The sequence below is a fragment of the Macaca fascicularis genome, chromosome 20 (genome assembly GCF_037993035.2).
Source record: "Macaca fascicularis isolate 582-1 chromosome 20, T2T-MFA8v1.1".
Taxonomy (NCBI): domain Eukaryota; kingdom Metazoa; phylum Chordata; class Mammalia; order Primates; family Cercopithecidae; genus Macaca; species Macaca fascicularis.
The window spans coordinates 70,570,299-70,587,367 of record NC_088394.1 but is presented as its reverse complement, the minus strand read 5'-3'; the positions used below and the strand labels follow the sequence as shown (position 1 = coordinate 70,587,367).

Below are 17,069 nucleotides of genomic sequence, written 5' to 3'. Positions count from 1 at the left end.
GATTAATGCGCCTAAGGTCAAATAGCTAAATAGTGGGAAAGCCACATGTATCTGACTCCAAAATCAATGCTGGCTCCATCCCAAAAATCTTCGGGTGGGGGAGACAGACCTAGTACACAGGATTCCAGGTAGACTCAGGCCAGAAGCAAAGTGACTCTCTGGGTGTTCCCAGGCCTGGTTCTGGGACTGGTGACTATGGGGCCGTCATGCCTAGATATACAGTAGTTTCCCCTTGTCCAAGGGGATACATTTCAAGAGCCTCCGTGGATCCCTAAAACCACGGATAGTACCGAATCCTATATATGCTATGTTTTTCCCATATATACATACCTATGATAAAGTTAAATTTATAAATTAAGAATAGGAAGAGATTAACACCAATAATAAAATGACAGTTATAACAATATGCTGTAATAAGAGCTATTTGAATGTGGTCCCTTTCTCTCAAAACATCTTATTGTACTGTACTGTGATGATGTAAGATGTAACATGAGGCAGGGCATGGTGACTGACATTTGTAATTCTAGCACTTTGGTAGGCCGAGGTAAGAGGATCACTTGAGCCCAGGAGTTCAAGACCAGCCTGGGCAACATAGGGAGACCCTGTTCTACAAAAAATACCAAAATTAGCCGGGTGTGGTGGCACGTGCCTATAATTCTAGCTACTTGGGAGGCTAAGGTGGGAGGATCACCTGAGAGGTGGAGGCTGCAGTGAGCCATGATCGTGCCACTGCACTCCAGCCTGAGCAACAGAGTGAGACCCCACCTCAAAAAAAAAAAAAAGATGATAAGATGCCTACATGATGGGTTGGAGTGAGGTGAATGACAGGTATGGTGATGTGGCATTGGCTACTATTGAAAACTAATTTAAAACTTATAAATTATTTCTGGAATTTTCCATTTAGTTATGTTTTTGGGCCCAGGTTGACCGTGGGTTACTGAAATCAAGGAAAGTGAAACCATGGATAAGGGGGACTCCTGAAAACCAACAGTTGTCCCCTGCTTCTAGCTCTTGCTTTCAAGATGAGCCCAGCAACTATTCTTAGATTTTTGGTTGAAAGGACTTAGCATCCACTGTTTCAGGTGGCTTTTCATTGGGCCATCCTGCCTAATTTCTCCATCATTTATTCAGTCATGTAACTGGTTCCTTAATGGGTTGACAGCACTGTGCTAGGTGTGGGGAGATATCAATGAACAAAATCAATTCGGTTCCTGTCTTCATGCAGCTAACAGGAGGGAGAGGGAACATACAGATCACATAGTAGTTGCTTAGTTAATGGTGTATCAGAGTATGGATCTAGAGGGGAGGAGCATAGAGAAAGCCTTCTTGAGAAAGTCACATTGACACTGAGAGCTGACTGACAGGCTGGGTTTAACCAGGTGATGTGTAGCAGGAAGAATATTTCAGACAAAGGGGACAGACAGCATGTGTGAGGGCTCTGGCAGGAAGAGCTTGACATAGTAAAAGACTGGAAATAAAACCAATGTGGCCAGAGGATGACGGGCAAGGACAGGGATGTGGGGGGCAGGCCAAAAGTCAGCCGGGGCCACATCACACAGGGCTTCATAGGCTGTGGTCAGGATTTGGGACTTGACTCTAACAAAAATGGGAAGCCAGGTGAGCCTGGGAGGTGGAGGTTGCAGTGAGCCAAGATCGCGCCACTGCACTTCAGCCTGGGCGACAGAGCAAGACTCCATCTCAGAAAAAAAAAAAAAAAAAGGGAAGCCAGAGAAGAGGTTCAGGCAGGGTTCGTGGTCAGATTTGCATCTTTGGAAGAGGACCCTGGCTGCAGTGTCAAGGGGGAACGGAGAGAGCCTAAGTGGGTATGAGGAGATCGGGCAGGACGCTCCGGCATGGCTGCCACTGCAGTGGCTGTGACCACGGGGAGAAGGGGGATGAAGATGGGAGAGTCTCTAGACAATATGCTGGGACAGCATTCTGTGGTGAGAGCCCAGTTTAATCTTAGAAGTTGGTGTTTGGTGTCAGGTTGTGCTGAAGGGTTTAGAAGAAGATATAAGAAAAACTGAATGCAGGAGGCCGAGCGTGGTGGCTCCCACCTGTAATCCCAGGAATTTGGGAGGGTGAGGTGGGCAGATCACTTGAGGTCAGGGGTTTGAGACCAGCCTGGCCAACATGGTGAAACCCTCTCTCTACTAAAAATACTAAAAATTAGCTGGGTGTGGTAGTGCGCTGGGCGTGGTGGTGCACTCTCAGCTACTTGGGAGGCTGAGGCATGTGGATCACTTGAAGTCGGGAGTTCAAGATCTGCTTGGGCAAATGGTAAAATCTTCCCTCTGCTAAAAATACAAAAAACTAGCTGGGTGTGGTGGTGCATGCCTGTAATCCCAGCTGCTCGGGAGGCTGAGGTAGGAGAACTGTTTGAACCCGGGAGGCAGAGGTTGCAGTGAGCCGAGATCGCACTACTGTATTCCAGCCTGGGCGACAGAGTGAGACTTTGTCACAAAAAAAGAAAAAGAAGAAAAGAGAAAGAAAAAGGAAAGGAAAGGAAAAAGAAAAGAAAAACTGAGTGCAGGAAATAAGAGAGGTTGAGACTGACAGGTTTGCGGTGGCTCATGGGGCCCGCCCTGTGTTGTCACTGTATCCTCTGGACAGGAACCTTAGGGTGTGGCTCATCCTCCCAACACCATCCTGAGTATTCTTACAGCCACCCATGGCCAGCTGCCCTGGATGGCCCCACCTCCCGGCTCTGCTAACCACCTAGCACCATGGTTTGCCTTGTCTGACCCTCAGAGAGGGGCCCAGGGACCCAGTCTCACACGTGCTTCTGACCTGCATGCTCGTCTGTTAGCTAAGATCCCCAGTGCGGGCCATGCTGCAGACATCCTTATTTCTGGGCCCCAACCTGAGCATGTGGAACAAAACTCAAAACAACGCACCTGCAGACACATGGCCCAAGCTTAACAATGGTCACACTAGCCCAGCACTCCACTGGGCTGCCAGCTTCTGCCTTCAGAGTTCTAAGAACTAGTACAGGGTTGTCTTTAAATTGAGAAAGAGGAAGACTTGGCACAGTGGCTCATGCCCATAATCCTAGCACTTTGGGAGGCCGAGGTGGGTGGATCACTTGAGCCCAGGAGTTCGAGACCAGCCTAGGCAACATGGTGAAACCGCGTCTCTACAAAAAATTAGCTGGGTGTGGTGGCTTGTGCCTGCAGTCCCAGCTACTCAGGAGACTGAGGTGGGAGGATCACTGGAGCCCAGGAGACGGAAGTTGCAGTGAGTCAGATCACACCACTGTACTCCAGCCTAGGTGACAGAGCAAGACCCTGTCACAAAAAAAAAAAGAAAAAAAGAAAAAAACTTGTGGGAGAGGTTGTCAAAGGAGAAATCTGGGGGTGGGATATCCTTTCAAAGAGATGCCTGGATGGAGACACTTTCTGTTCTTCTCCCTAGCTAAGCCCTTCTAGCAAGCCCCAAGCTGCCTTTTGCACTTCCCATCTCTCCTGCTGGACCAGGGATGCTGACACCCTTGTGGGTAGAGCCCTCTGTCTCTGGAGGAGCCGGAGGATTTTGCTGGGGAAGGGGAGTGCCATGAACCAACTCTGTTGTTTGGGGCTCGTTTCTGAATGGTGCCCCTCTGAGGGACCTGTCCTGCTGGTTTAGCCCTTGGATGGGAGCATCCTGGCCCTTCCTCCAGGGAGAAGACCTGGTCCCGTTTGTTCCCCCTGCACCTAACTTTGATGCACCCTCTCTATGTACACACATTCACGCTCACGTGAAGGCACATTCACAAAACAAGTCCAACTTGTTTGAGCCACCATGCTGTCTGCCACAGCCTTGGACATGAGGAAGCCAAGGTGCCCACCTTGAGCAAGGGACAGAGCCACGGCTGAGCAGGGAAGGTCCTTGGGGCAGTGGGGTCAAGAGCCTCACCCCAAGCTCAGGCAACAGCAGTGCTCTTCCAGCTGCAGCCACATGTTAGCAGAGTATGAAGTCCACTTATCGAGCGTGACTGGCATTTTTCACAAAATAGACAAGAAAAGGACTTTAGATCTAAATCTCCTTCCCAGGCTATATTACCGTGTTTCCCAGACTCTGGGCATCCATGACTCACCACCCCAGGTATTTTTCCCTCCAATTGGGTGTATTATACTCTGGTTACTCTTCAGATTGTATGTCTTTCGCCTTTTACCAACTTGGTGTATCACTTGAACTATCATATTTAATATTTATCTTTAAATTGACCCACTTTATTTTCCCACGTACTCATGCTTGGCGATAATAAGATCAAAGGTTTTACATGCACTTTAAAGGGAATGGGGGCCAGGCATGGTGGCTCATGCCTGTAATCCCAGCACTTTGGGAGGCTGAGGTGGGCGGGTCGCCAGAGCCCAGGAGTTCAAGACCAGCCTGGGCAACATGGTGAAAAACTATCTCTACAAGAAAAAAATTACAAAAATTAGCCGGGCATGGTGGCATGCACCTGTGGTCCCAGCCACTTGGGAGGCTGAGGTGAGGGGATCACCTGAGCCTGGGAAGTTAAGCCTGCAATAAGCTGTGATCACGCCACTGCACTCCAGCCTCAGTGACAGGAGACCCCTTCTCAATAAATAAATAAAGTGAATATGGAACTGGGGTTTTTCCTGAGCCCCAAGCCTGCCACCCAGAGGGATGATAACTGGCAGAAGGTGGCTCATACTCCCCCATGCCCCGCCAATCCTGGAGAGGTCCTCCCGTGGGCAGATATCTGACCATGCCAGCTGACCATGCCCTGTGCTTGCGAAGCCCCTGGAGGAAAGCAAACCTGACTCCTCAGCCACTAGTGTTGGGGTAACCTTGATGTCTGAAGGCCTTGATGCCATGTTTGAATCCCACAGGGTTTGTCTCTGTCTCAACGTGGCTGAGAAGTCCACAGATTCAACCACACATGGGTCTGTAAGACTTTGGGCTCTGGCCATTCAGAGCTTCAGGGCTTGAATAATTAAATGGGGAGGGACAATAAGGAGGAGATCTAAGTGCAGGAAGACTTGGGTTTCCCACCCTACCCAGGTCCGGGAACATCTTGAGCTCAGCCCATCTTGGAAAGCCGGTCTGATAAAAACTGATGCTTGGGGAATTTGCTGAACTGCCGCCACCTTCTGAGAAGAGTACAGCTGAGAAGTCAACTTAATGAAGGGGTTGAGATCGCTTGGCCTCTAAGGGGGCATCCCAGGGGAGCCTGCCTGACCAATTAACGGTCACTGCCCTCCACCACCTGCCGGGACTTCTATACTCTGGCCTGCTGTGGTGCCAGGTGAGTCTCACCTGGAGGACGAAACTAGGGCCAGCAGGTGGGGCATCCAGGGCCCAGGTCACTACACTTCCATGGCCACCCCAGGGTCAGCACAGGCTCCAGGAGTGCTCTCTGGTGTCACCCCACAATTCAGTGAAGAAAGAGGCTTCCAGACCCAGAATTGGGAAGAAGGTCAAAAATTAGGATTCTCTGGAGGAAATAAAAAGAAACAAACAGGAATCCTAGAAATACATGAGAATAATTGTCTTTGGAAGTATTCCCAGGAAGTAACCCGAACTGATGATTTGGCAATAGCATTCATCATCTTCACTTATTTTTTTTCTTATGACACACACTCCTCATTGGTCCCTATGTAGTCTTCATTTATTTAGACAGGTGATAAGCACCCCATGCGCTCTGAAACCCACCACACCACGGAAACAGCCCTTGGCGTTACCAGGACCTTCGCCTTCCTCCACCCGGTGGTCAGTGCTCACCTTATCTTACATGGCCTGGCAGCAACTGGTGACACCACTGATCACCCCTCCTCCACCCCAGTACACTTTCTTCACCTGGCTGCTGGATGCTATACCCTTTTGGTTTTCCACCTGAATTCATTTTTTATTGCTTCTCTGACAAATTACCACAAACTCGGTGACTTAAAGCAACACACATTTACTCTCTTACAGTTCCGAAGTAAAAAATGAGTCTGCAGGGAAGTATTCCTTCTGGAGGCTCTAGGGGAAATTCTTTTTTCCTGCCTTTTCCAGTTACTGGAGTCTGCCTGCATTCCTTGGCTCATGGCCCAGCCAGCAATCTCATCATGCTGGCCTCTGCCTCTGTCACTGCGTCTCCTCCTACGACTGACGCTCTTGAATCCATCTTCCACTTACAAGTACACTCGGGATCACACTGAACCCACCTAGATGATCCAGGATAATCTCCTCATCTCCAGATCCTTCACTTAATGACATCTGCAAAGTCCCTTTTGAAAAGTCAGGTAGCATATTCACAGACTGTGCCTCCCACCCCACCCAGACCCCAGTTGTGACTTCTCAGTCTCCATTGTTAGTTTCTCTCACTTCTCATTTCCCAGAAAAGTGCACAAAGCTTGAACATACAGCTCAGGGATTTTTTTTTTTTTTTTTTTTTTTTGAGTCTTCCTCTGTCACCAGGCTGGAGTGCAACGGCACAATCTCAGCTCACTGCAACCTTCGCCTCCCAGGTTCAAGGGATTCTCCTGCCTCAGCCTCCCAAGCAGCTGGGATCACAGGCATGCGCCACCACGCCCAGCTAATTTTTGTATTTTTAGTAGAGATGGGGTTTCACCATGTTGGCCAGGATGGTCTCGATCTCCTGACCTCGTGATTTGACTGCCTCGGACTCCCAAAGTGCTGAGATTACAGGCGTGAGCCACCGTGCCCGGCCAATTTTTTTTTTTTTTTAACCTAGGTAAACATCTCTGTTGCCACCATCCAGATGAAGACCTAGAACTCTTCCAGCACCTAGCACAGGCTCCTGCCTCCTTCCAGGCAACAGCGCCTCCCAGAGGCAGCCACTGTTCTAATCTCCCTGGGACAGTTTTGTGAATCCCTCATCTTTATATGGGAATTGTGCACTCTGTTGATGGCCGCTTTCACTCGGTATTATGTCTGGGGTATTATTGATGTTTTTCTTACTCTTAACAGTAACCGTTTCCATTGCCTACTCTGTCCTAGAGAATCCATAGGCAGAGGGAGAAAATGGGGAGTAACTGGAGCAAGAAGAGCCAATGACTTAGACCACCTGTTAATCTTCAGGAGCCCCCGCTTAGTCTTCCTTCCGGAACATTTCCCCCACTACTGCCCTACTTTGGCTACAGCCTCTTTACACTCACTATTGCGTTACACTCACTATCAGTCTCTTGGGCAGGTCTTCCTCTGTTCCCCATTGTCTCTGAACCTTTCTAAAGAGAGCTTGATCATGTTACGGCAGTGCTCCTAAGTATTCAATGGCTCCCTATTGCCATATCCTTTAAGTCCAGCTTGAATGCTCTTTCTTCCACAGAGTCTCCTTACCTCCTCACCTATACCTGTTTTTTTCCCCTTCAATCAGACTCTCATAGCTCTTTACCTGAACCTATCTTACAGCATTCATAATTTTTTTTTTTTTTTTGAGACAAAGTCTTGCTGTGTTCCCTAGGCCCCAGGCTGGAGTGCAGTGGCATGATCTCAGCTCCCGGCAATCCTGCCTCCCAGGTTCAAGTGATTCTCCTGCCTCCGCATCCTGAGTAGCTGGGATTACAGGTGCCCACCACCATGCCCGGCTAATTTTTATATTTTTAGTAGACACAGGGTTTCACCACGTTGGCCAGGCTGGTCTTGAACTCCTGACCTCACATGCCTCGGCCTCCCAAAGTGTTGGGTGTGAGCCACCACACCCGGCAGATAACATTCTTTCTTATTTAACGTATTTTCACTATGGCTCTTGTCTTCCCTATTATTTTGTCTACTAATCTGTAAACTCCCCAAGGACTGGACTTGTCTGATTCATCTGGATTTCTCTAACACGCACAGGCACACTGGTACATACCAACAGGTACTAATAAATATTTGAATGGTCTGGGTATGGGCTCATACCTGTAATCCCAGCACTTTGGGAGGCCAAGGCAGAAGGAAAGCTTGAGACCAGGAGTTCAAGGCCAGCCTGGGCAATATAGTGAGACTCTATGTCTACAAAAAAACTTTTTAACATAACCAGGCATGGTCGTGTACCTATTTGGGAGGCTACAATGAGGGGATTGCTTGAGCCCAGGAGGTCAAGGCTGCAGTGAGCCATGATCACACCATTGTACTCCAGTCTGGGCAGCAGAGTGAGACTGTCTCAAAAAATGACTGAATGAATAAATAAATGTTTGAATAAGTGAATGAATGAGTTGCTTGGAAAACTGAGGTATATGCATAATTGAAAAGGAAATATTAGCATATGCAAGACACTTTAAGAATGAAACACAGCCAGGCGCGGTGGCTCATGCCTGTAATCCCAGCACTTTGAGAGGCCAAGGCGGGTGGATCAACTGAGGTCAGGAGTTCGAGACCAGCCTAGTCAACATGGTGAAACCCCGTCTCTACTAAAAACACAAAAATTAGCCAGATGTGGTCGTGCGTGACTATAATCCCAGCTACTCGGGAGGCTGAGGCAGGAGAATCGCTTGAACCTGGGAGGTGGAGGTTGCAGTGAGCCAAGATCGTGCCATTGCACTCCAGCCTGGGGGACTTGATCCCACAAAAAAAAAAAAAAAAAAAAATTGAATGAAAGATTAAGAAAAATCTCTCTTCTGTGTCTTGTTAGCTAAAGGGTTGGGAGTTGATGGAAAGGACAGAGAACCATCAAGCAAGTCACTCATTTGTCCTCGGTTCTTTGCAGCCAGAGACAGTTAGCAAAACCTGTCTCTTAGCAGGCTCTTACAGTCCACCCGTCCCATGAGTCTCCTTCAAGGCTTAGAAGTGAAGTTAACCACAGAAAATCTCAATCGAGACCCACATTGCTTTCAGGGTTGTGACCCCCCAGTCCCCATGTAGCTATAAGTACCTGGGTGACACTCATAGGCATGTCCCAGGTTGCCTGGGTTTCTAGTCCTGTTTACTCTGTCTGGTGTCTTTTCATGCAACATTCTCTAAAGCACATAGACTCAGAACAGTGGTTCTCCGTCTTCTCTAATTGCTCCTATTTTTTTTTTTTTAACTTCTAAGTTCAGCGATACATGTTCAGGTTTGTTAAATAGGTAAACTCATGTCATGGGGGTTTGTAGTACAGATTATTTTGTCACCCGGGTGTTAGGCCTAGTACCCATTACTTATTTTTCCTGCTCCTCTCCCTCCTCCCACCCTCCATCCTCAGGTGGAGGCCTCAGGTATCTGTTGTTTCCTTCTTTGTGTCCATAAGTTCTCATCATTTAGCTCCCACTTATAAATGAGAACATGTGGTATTTGGTTTTCTGTTCCTGCCTTAGTTTGCTAAGGATAATGGCTTCCAGCTCCATCCATATTCCCTCAAGGGGCATGATCCCATTCTTTTTTATGGCTGCATAGTATTCCATGGTATATATGCACCACATTTTATTTATCCAGTCTACCATTGATGGGCATTTGGGTTGATTCCATGTCTTTGCTATTGTGAACAGTGCTGCAATGAACATACACGTACATGTGTCTTTATGATGGATCGACTTATATTCCTTTGGGTATATACCCAGTAACTGGATTGCTGGGTCACATGGTATTTGTAAGAGGGGCAGAAGACTCTAATGACCTGCTCTTTCTCTCTGACAGAAAAAGAGCTCAGCCATAACAAAAATCGAGAACAACAAACTTGATGCTAGCAACACTCGTAAAGCTTATAACTGGGAAATATGAACCTTAAACTCAGTACTTTATATTGTGAAACACTGTCCCCAAAACACTATTATCCAAATAACTTCAGTTTCTTACCTTGATGGTACATTGCAAAGTATTTAAATAGCAATACCAGATAAGCAAATTTGAAGGTGGCGGGATTTGCTTTAACGTATTTGAAATCTGTTGCATACAAAGTATTTTTAAAGCCCTGTTTAGAGTAAAGCTAGTAGCCACCAATTTCATTTATACAAGTATGTCATTACATACTTAGAGTGAACCATGCAACCTACAATAAACTTGGTTGAAAATTACCTAAGTAAATTAGTTATAATTTCTCCTTTAAGAGGGAGAGTAAAATTCTAGTTCTCTACATTCTTTTATGCCCAGTAGAACCTTTCCAATGTTGCTTAGCATTGAACGATGTTCAGATTACCTAATGAGAAATGGAATCAGAGTTTTTAGGGATCTCTAGAAATGGCTGGTTTTAGTTTATAAATTTCAGACTGGGCACGGTGGCTCACACCTGTAATCCCAGCACTTTGGGAGGCCGAGGCAGGCAGATGGCTTGAGGCCAGGAGTTCAAGAACAGCCTGGCCAACACAGTGAGACCTCGTCTCTACTAAAAATACAAAAACTAGCCGGGTGTGGTGGTGCATGCCTATAATCCCAGCTACTCAGGAGGCTGAGATACGAGAATTACTTGAACCTGGGAGGCAGAGGTTGCAGTGAGCGGCGTTCACGCCACTGCACTCCAGCCTGGGTGACAGAATGAGACTCTGTCTCAAAAAAAAAATCCAAATGTTAATAACTCATAATAACCCACTTAGGTGCTCATAAGTAGCCCCTAGTCTTCTGTAATAATGAAAATCTATGAAATGGCATCATTTACTCACAAAGATCAAAGAAAGACCTCAAATTTTAAAGTCAGTTTGACGAAGGCCTGCACTTTGAGACTCTGCTGTGGAGCAATAAGGAGCACCTCACTGGACTAAATAAATCCAACTTCTATGATCCTGTGTTGCCCCCAAACAGGGAAAAGGACAGATGAGCTTGGTTTCATGGTTGCTTTCTCCTGTGCCAGGCAAAGCCTTCTGGAACCAACCATAATGGCTTATGCTGGTTGGAGACAAAGTGCTATAAAAAATTCAGTTGTTCCTTAGACCCAAGTAGAAGAGTCCTTGAATCCTAATAAAAAGTCACTTTTTAAAGTTACTGTATTCTAGGCTGGGCGCAGTGACTCATGCCTGTAATCCCAGCACTTTCGGAGGCCGAGGTGGGCAGATCACGAGGTCAGGAGTTCAAGACCAGCCTGACCAACATGGTGAAACCCCATCTCTACTAAAAATACAAAAATTAGCTGAGCATAATGGCGTGCACCTGTAGTCCCAGCTACTCGGGAGGCTAAAGCAGGAAAACTGATTGAACCAGGGAGGCGGATGTTGCAGTGAGACAAGATCATGCCACTACACTCCAGCCTGGGCAACAGCAAGACTGCATCTCAAAAAAAAAAAAGAAAGAAAAAAAAAAAAGTTACTCCATTCTAAATGAAACCCAAAATTTCATAGACATAGGACAAGAGGTTGGGGGAGGGAAATTTATTATCTTTAAAAAAGAAACTGAAAAGGACTTAAAGATCACAGTGTTGCCCCGATTCTTAAGTTGAGCAAATAATGAGTCAAATCATGTTGGTTTTGTGCATCTGTGTGGTTTTTCCAACAAAATTGTATGGGCTGGGCGTGGTGGCTCATGCCTGTAATCCCAGCACTTTGGAAGGCCAAGGTGGGCAGGTCACTTGAGGTCAGGAGTTCGAGACCAGCCTGGACAACTTGGTGAAACCCCATCTCTACAAAAATACAAAAATTAGCCAGGCATGGTGGCGGATGCCTATAGTCCCAGCTACTCGGGAGGCTGAGGCAGGAGAATTGCTTGAACCTGGGAGGTGGAGGTTGCAGTGAGCCAAGATCACGCCACTGCACTCCAGCTTGGGTGACAGAGTGAGACCCTGTCTCAAAAAAAAAAAAAAAAAAAAAAATTGTGTGGAAGCACAATGTAACATGTAATGTTCAAAACTCCAGTTTGAACATTCACAGCATACTCCTAAATGGGGCATCTTATTAACAAGGGTATTTAAGGGCTAAGGGTCTGTCTTTATCCTTTGACAAACAGGTCTATCTCTTTTGAAAGGCTTCTTCCTTCGTTCATTGCCTCTCTTTCGACACTGGCCTCCTTATTTGGCAATGGAGTTGGAGTCAAACAGTTCTCCATTGCTTTCAGTGACTTCATGAAGTTTTCTATTTTTTTTTCTGCATGGATGTTTATCTTACTTTGCATTTTGTTACATTGCATATTGTTGGATGATAGCACCCTCTAACCATCAAAGAGAGAACACTTTGCCTAGATGGGCAGGGCAAAGTTGGGGGAGGAGGTGGTCAGTATTTGAGCAAGGGCCAAATTTATTGAACTCATAAATATATATTGAACTCATAAATTTATTGACTAATAAAAGTTTATTGAACTCATAAATTTATTGACTCATAAATATCTACATGATTTTTGCTGTCTTTTGCAACTTGAATCTACAGGAACTCAGATAAAGAACACTTGGATAATGATGATCCCTGTAGAGCTAATGGTAACACACCTTAAGTGTATATAGTGATCTACATTGATCTACGTTTTTCTTTTTTTTTGAGACGGAGTCTTGCTCTGTCGCCCAGGCTAGAGTGCAGTGCCGTGATCTCGGGTCGCTGCAACCTCCGCCTCCCTGGTTCAAGTGATTCTCCTGTCTCAGCCTCCTGAGTAGCTGGGATTTCAGGTGTGTGCCACCATGCCTAATTTTTGTATTTTAAGTAGAGATGGGGTTTCACCATGTTGACCAGGCTGGTCTCGAACTCCTGACCTCAGGTGATCCGCCCGCCTCAGCCTCCCAAAGTGCTGGGATTACAGGCGTGAGCCACTGCACCTGGCCCTATCTACATTTTTCAAAATATTTTTCAATAGACTTTTTTCCCTTCCAACTTTTATTTTAACTTTAGGGGTACATGTGCAGGATGTGCAGGTTTGTTACATAGGTAAACGTGTGCCACGGTGGTTTGCTGCCCAGATCATCCCATCACCTAGATGTTAAGCCCAGCATCCATTCTCTGTCTTTCCTGACGCTCTCCCTCCTCCCACCCCATCCCATAGATTTCTACTTGAACTCTTAAAGTGGGTGGAGTAGATGTAGGAAGCTGTAGTTCAGAGAGATCCTGCAATATGGGTCTCCAAGTGCCCAGTATTTTCAGTGCATACTCATTAGGGACAAATCTTAGTCATGAGATTAAGCTGAGGGGTACCAAATGCATTTCTTTCAGATCTAGGAGGGATGAGGTACCATCCAAGGTCCCCTCTGATCCTTCTGACTGGGCTGAAGTCAGGCCTCTGAAGACAGAAGGAGAAGGATCCTAAGGCTGAAGCTGTTTGCTTTCTAGACCTCATAAACCTGTCTTCTAGGATGATGTGAGGCAATGCATATACTCATGTGATAGGGGTTTCCTGGGGGGAGCAGGCATATCTTCCTCTGACGTGTCATTGACTCCCTGCATGCTCAGTTACTGATTAATCCGCGGATCACTCCGGCTTCCTGCCAGCTGCCCTTTCATGGGGTGAGGGAGTGCAGGTCAAAGTGGGAGCTGGGATGGTGTGTTGGCTTCAAAAACTTTACCTGGCGTCACGGGCACTGAGGAAATGCTTGGTTGCTGCAGTTGTATCCCGAAGCCTTTAATTTAGACAATTTTAGCTTAGCCAGGCTAGAGAAATACTTCCTTTATGAGCAACAGGGCCTGTGAAAGACCCCAAATACATGGGAGACCTGAAATAATAATGATTTGTGGCTCCCAGCACGCTCCCTCGGGGGCCTGGTGTCCTGGAGGCTGGTCTGACTTGCCTGGAGGTCACTGGTGTGTGGCTTAGCTGTAGCGGCGGCGTAGGGGGTGTCCAGGAGAGTGGACAAGCAATTCTCCTGTCTTTTGCAATTTGAATCTTCAGGAACTCACATAAAGAACACTTGAATGACGACGATCCCTGTAGAGGGATTTCATCTGTTCCATCACACATGGAAGAGGAGTTGCTAGGTCAGGAAAGGAAGCTGCTAAGCTAAGGTTCTTGTCACTTTGTCCTTGCATGCCGGAGGAGGGGCTGTCCAGGATGAGGTAATTTTGTAGATCCTCACCTCCTTCCTAAAAACCTTGCCATGGGGTTGCAATGTGCCATGTTCATCAGTGCTCCAGCAGACTCCAGGAGAGGAAGAGGGACCCCTAGGAGGTGGCTGCTGCTGCTTCTTTCCAAGATGCAAGTCCTGTCCGGGTGAAATAGGGCAGTTCCCAGTCGAGGCCCTGGCTGCACTGCCAGACCATAGCCCATAGGCAGGCAGAGCCTCAGGCCAGCACTGCGCCTTCCAGCCAGCATGGCTGTGACTCCCTAAGCAGCCCAGGACTGCGGTTACCTCTGGAGTGTCTTGCTGGCAGAGGTGGCCTTCCCGGGGAAAGTGAGGGAATTTTAAATGTTCCTTCTATCTAGGTTTCTCTTGTTTAGAAAACATGGAAGTACATGTGGGTGACACAGGTGAGCTCATCAAACACGTTTAAGAAGGGTCTTTAGTAGGAAGAATGGAATAAGGAGTGGGAAACTCTTACTTCCTCCACCACTCTTGATCTCGTCCACAAAGGTGAGTTCGCCTTGCACCCTCTGTGGGTTGGAGCTGATCCCAGCCAATTAGCCGATGACATGTTGCTCCCTCATTGCCAGAAAAAGCCCCTCTCAGCAGTAAGACCTGGGGCCTCCACATCAGACCTTCTCTACAGCAGTGGCTGGTCTGACTTGGGAAAAGGGAGGAAGATAGATGTGTCATGAATGAAATGTGTGTAGTATGTTGGTGCGCATTTAAAGACATTAAAGACTGACATTGAAGTTCCCTTATAGAAATAAATGAATCCTGGAGTTCTAATTGCTGGTCCCACCTAAGTATCTTCTCTGTCAGGATAAAAATATAAAGAATGTCCCAGACTAGATGTCATGAGTCTAGACCCGTGTTAAGGGAGAACCTGCCAGGTACAACAGAGTGGGACATGACCTGATAAGGCAGGGGACCAAGGTGACTCATGAAGTTTAGCGCAGAGCCAGGCAGCCATGATGAGAGCAGAGTTTGTAGGCAGCTACCTGGCTTTGAGCCTTGCATGCAGCCAAGATCCTGAGGCCTTCAGGAGGGCTCCTCTGGAATGTTCTAGATACAGGAAGCGGTACCTGCTGAAAGGGCTGGGAAGGAGCTTTTTCCTGGACTGTTTCAAATCCACTGTGTCCTAGACACTTGCATTTTTTAAAATTTTTTTAAAATATTTTGTAGAGATGGGGGTCTTGCTCTGTGGCCCAGGCTAGTCTCGAGCTGCTGGCCTCAAGTGATCCACACACCTCAGCCTCCCAAAGTGCTGGGATTGCAGGCATGAGCCACCGTGCCTGGCCTGGAAACTCTCATTCTAATTGACATTAATTAATACTCACTAATGGTATTTCATTAGGATAGATGTCAAAGATTTATCACATTCTGCAGTGTTCTGTTTGTTCAGGGGATGGATAGCATATTTGATTAAAATTAGACTGTAGATTTTTTCTATCATAATTACATATTAATATAGTTCATAAAAATTTAAATAGTTAAGAGGAATATGCGAAAAAGAATTGTTTCTGGCCGGGCTCGGTGGCTCATGCCTGTAATCCCAGCACTTTGGGAGGCCGAGGCAGGCAGATCACGAGGTTAGGAGTTCGAGACCAGTCTGGCCAACATAGTGAAACCCTGTCTCTACTAAAAATACAAAAAATTAGCCGGGTGTGGTTTGTGTGCCTATAATCCCAGCTACTCAGGAGGCCGAGGCAGGAGAATTGCTTGAACCCAGAAGGCTGAGGTTGCAGTGAGCCAAGATCGCACCATTGCACTTCAGCCCAGGTGACGGTCCAAGACTTCGTCTCAAAAAAATAAAAGAATTCTTTCCCTCTTGCTCTAGTCCCTCTATAAATACCCTGATTTTTTGTGTACTTTCACAGAGACTCTACATATATATATACACACACACATATATTCTACCCATATACATATATATATATGTATATATACACACACACACACATTTATTTATTTATTTATTTATTTAAAAACAGGCTCTCACTCTATCACCCAGACTGGAGTACAGTGGTGCTATCTCGGCTCACTGCAGCCTTGAACTCCCGGGCTCAGGTGATCCTCCCACCTTAGCCTCCCAAATAGCTAGGACTGTAGCATGTGCCTGTAGGCACATGCCACCACTCCCAGCTAATCTTTGTATTTTTTTTTTTTTTTTGTAAAGACAGAGTTTTGCCATGTTGCCCAGGCTGGTCTCAAACTCCTGGGCTGAAATGATCCACCCACTTCAGCCTCCCAAAGTGACAGGATTACAGGTGTATGCCACCATGCCCAGCCATGCATATATTATTCTTTTTATTTCTCACATAAAGGAATCGTGTGACACAGACTGCTTGACAACTTGCTGTCTTTTTCACCCAATGACATATTTTGTACCTCTTTCCATATCAGCAATATAGGTTTACTCCATTTTTTTTAACAGCTGTTCCTATTGATGCTTTTTCCTGTTACATCAGTGCCACAAGAAGCATCCTTACATAATCACTTTGCATATATATGCAAATCAACCATAATACAGAGTCCTGGATTTGGATTTTCTGGATCCAAATAATACACATCTTATATTTTAATAGATAGTGCCAAATTGCCCCCAAAACAGTTGTACCAATTTTAACTCCCTCCAAAAACGTGTGAGAATGCCTCTCCACACTTTCACAAATTCTGTGTGTTAGTATTTTTAATCATCTTCAATGGATGAAAAAATTGCTCCCTGTTCAAATTCTTATTTATATGAAGGATAAGGGAGGTTCTGAGTCTTTCCACATGTTTCTAAACTTTTTCCTCGTTTTTAGCAAACTGCCTTTTCATGTCCTTTATCCATCTTTCTATTGATAGTTGTCTTGCTTCCCTGGAATTTTTTTGGGGGGATGGGGTATAAGGAAAAAGATAGGTATTATTTTAGGTTTATATTTTTCCAAATTACCAGTTGTCCCAGTAGATTTATTGAATAATCTGTCTTTTTCCACTGATTTTTTTTTTAAAAACCTACCCTTTTCACATATCAGTCATTTACATATATATTTATTTAGGTCTGTTTTCGGACTATATTCTGTACCAGTGAAATCACTACTGTTGTATTAGGTTTTAGCCATTTGTGTTTTTCCTCCTTGCATTCCCTTGCAGCCAAGACTCTGCTCCACTAGAGAAAGAAAAAGAACAGGAGGTGGGAGTGATTCTGGAGCCTGTCACCAGCCTTGGCGAACACAGTCAAGTTTGACTTTCAAAGACTAGGGCTGCCGGGTTTGCCCTG

General features: G+C 46.1%; 1 protein-coding gene across 1 annotated transcript in view; it reads left to right on the top strand.

Moving 5' to 3' along the window:
- Window positions 1-17,069, top strand: part of FA2H (fatty acid 2-hydroxylase) — a 63,194-nt gene that overhangs the window by 1,175 nt on the left and 44,950 nt on the right. The window lies entirely within an intron of this gene.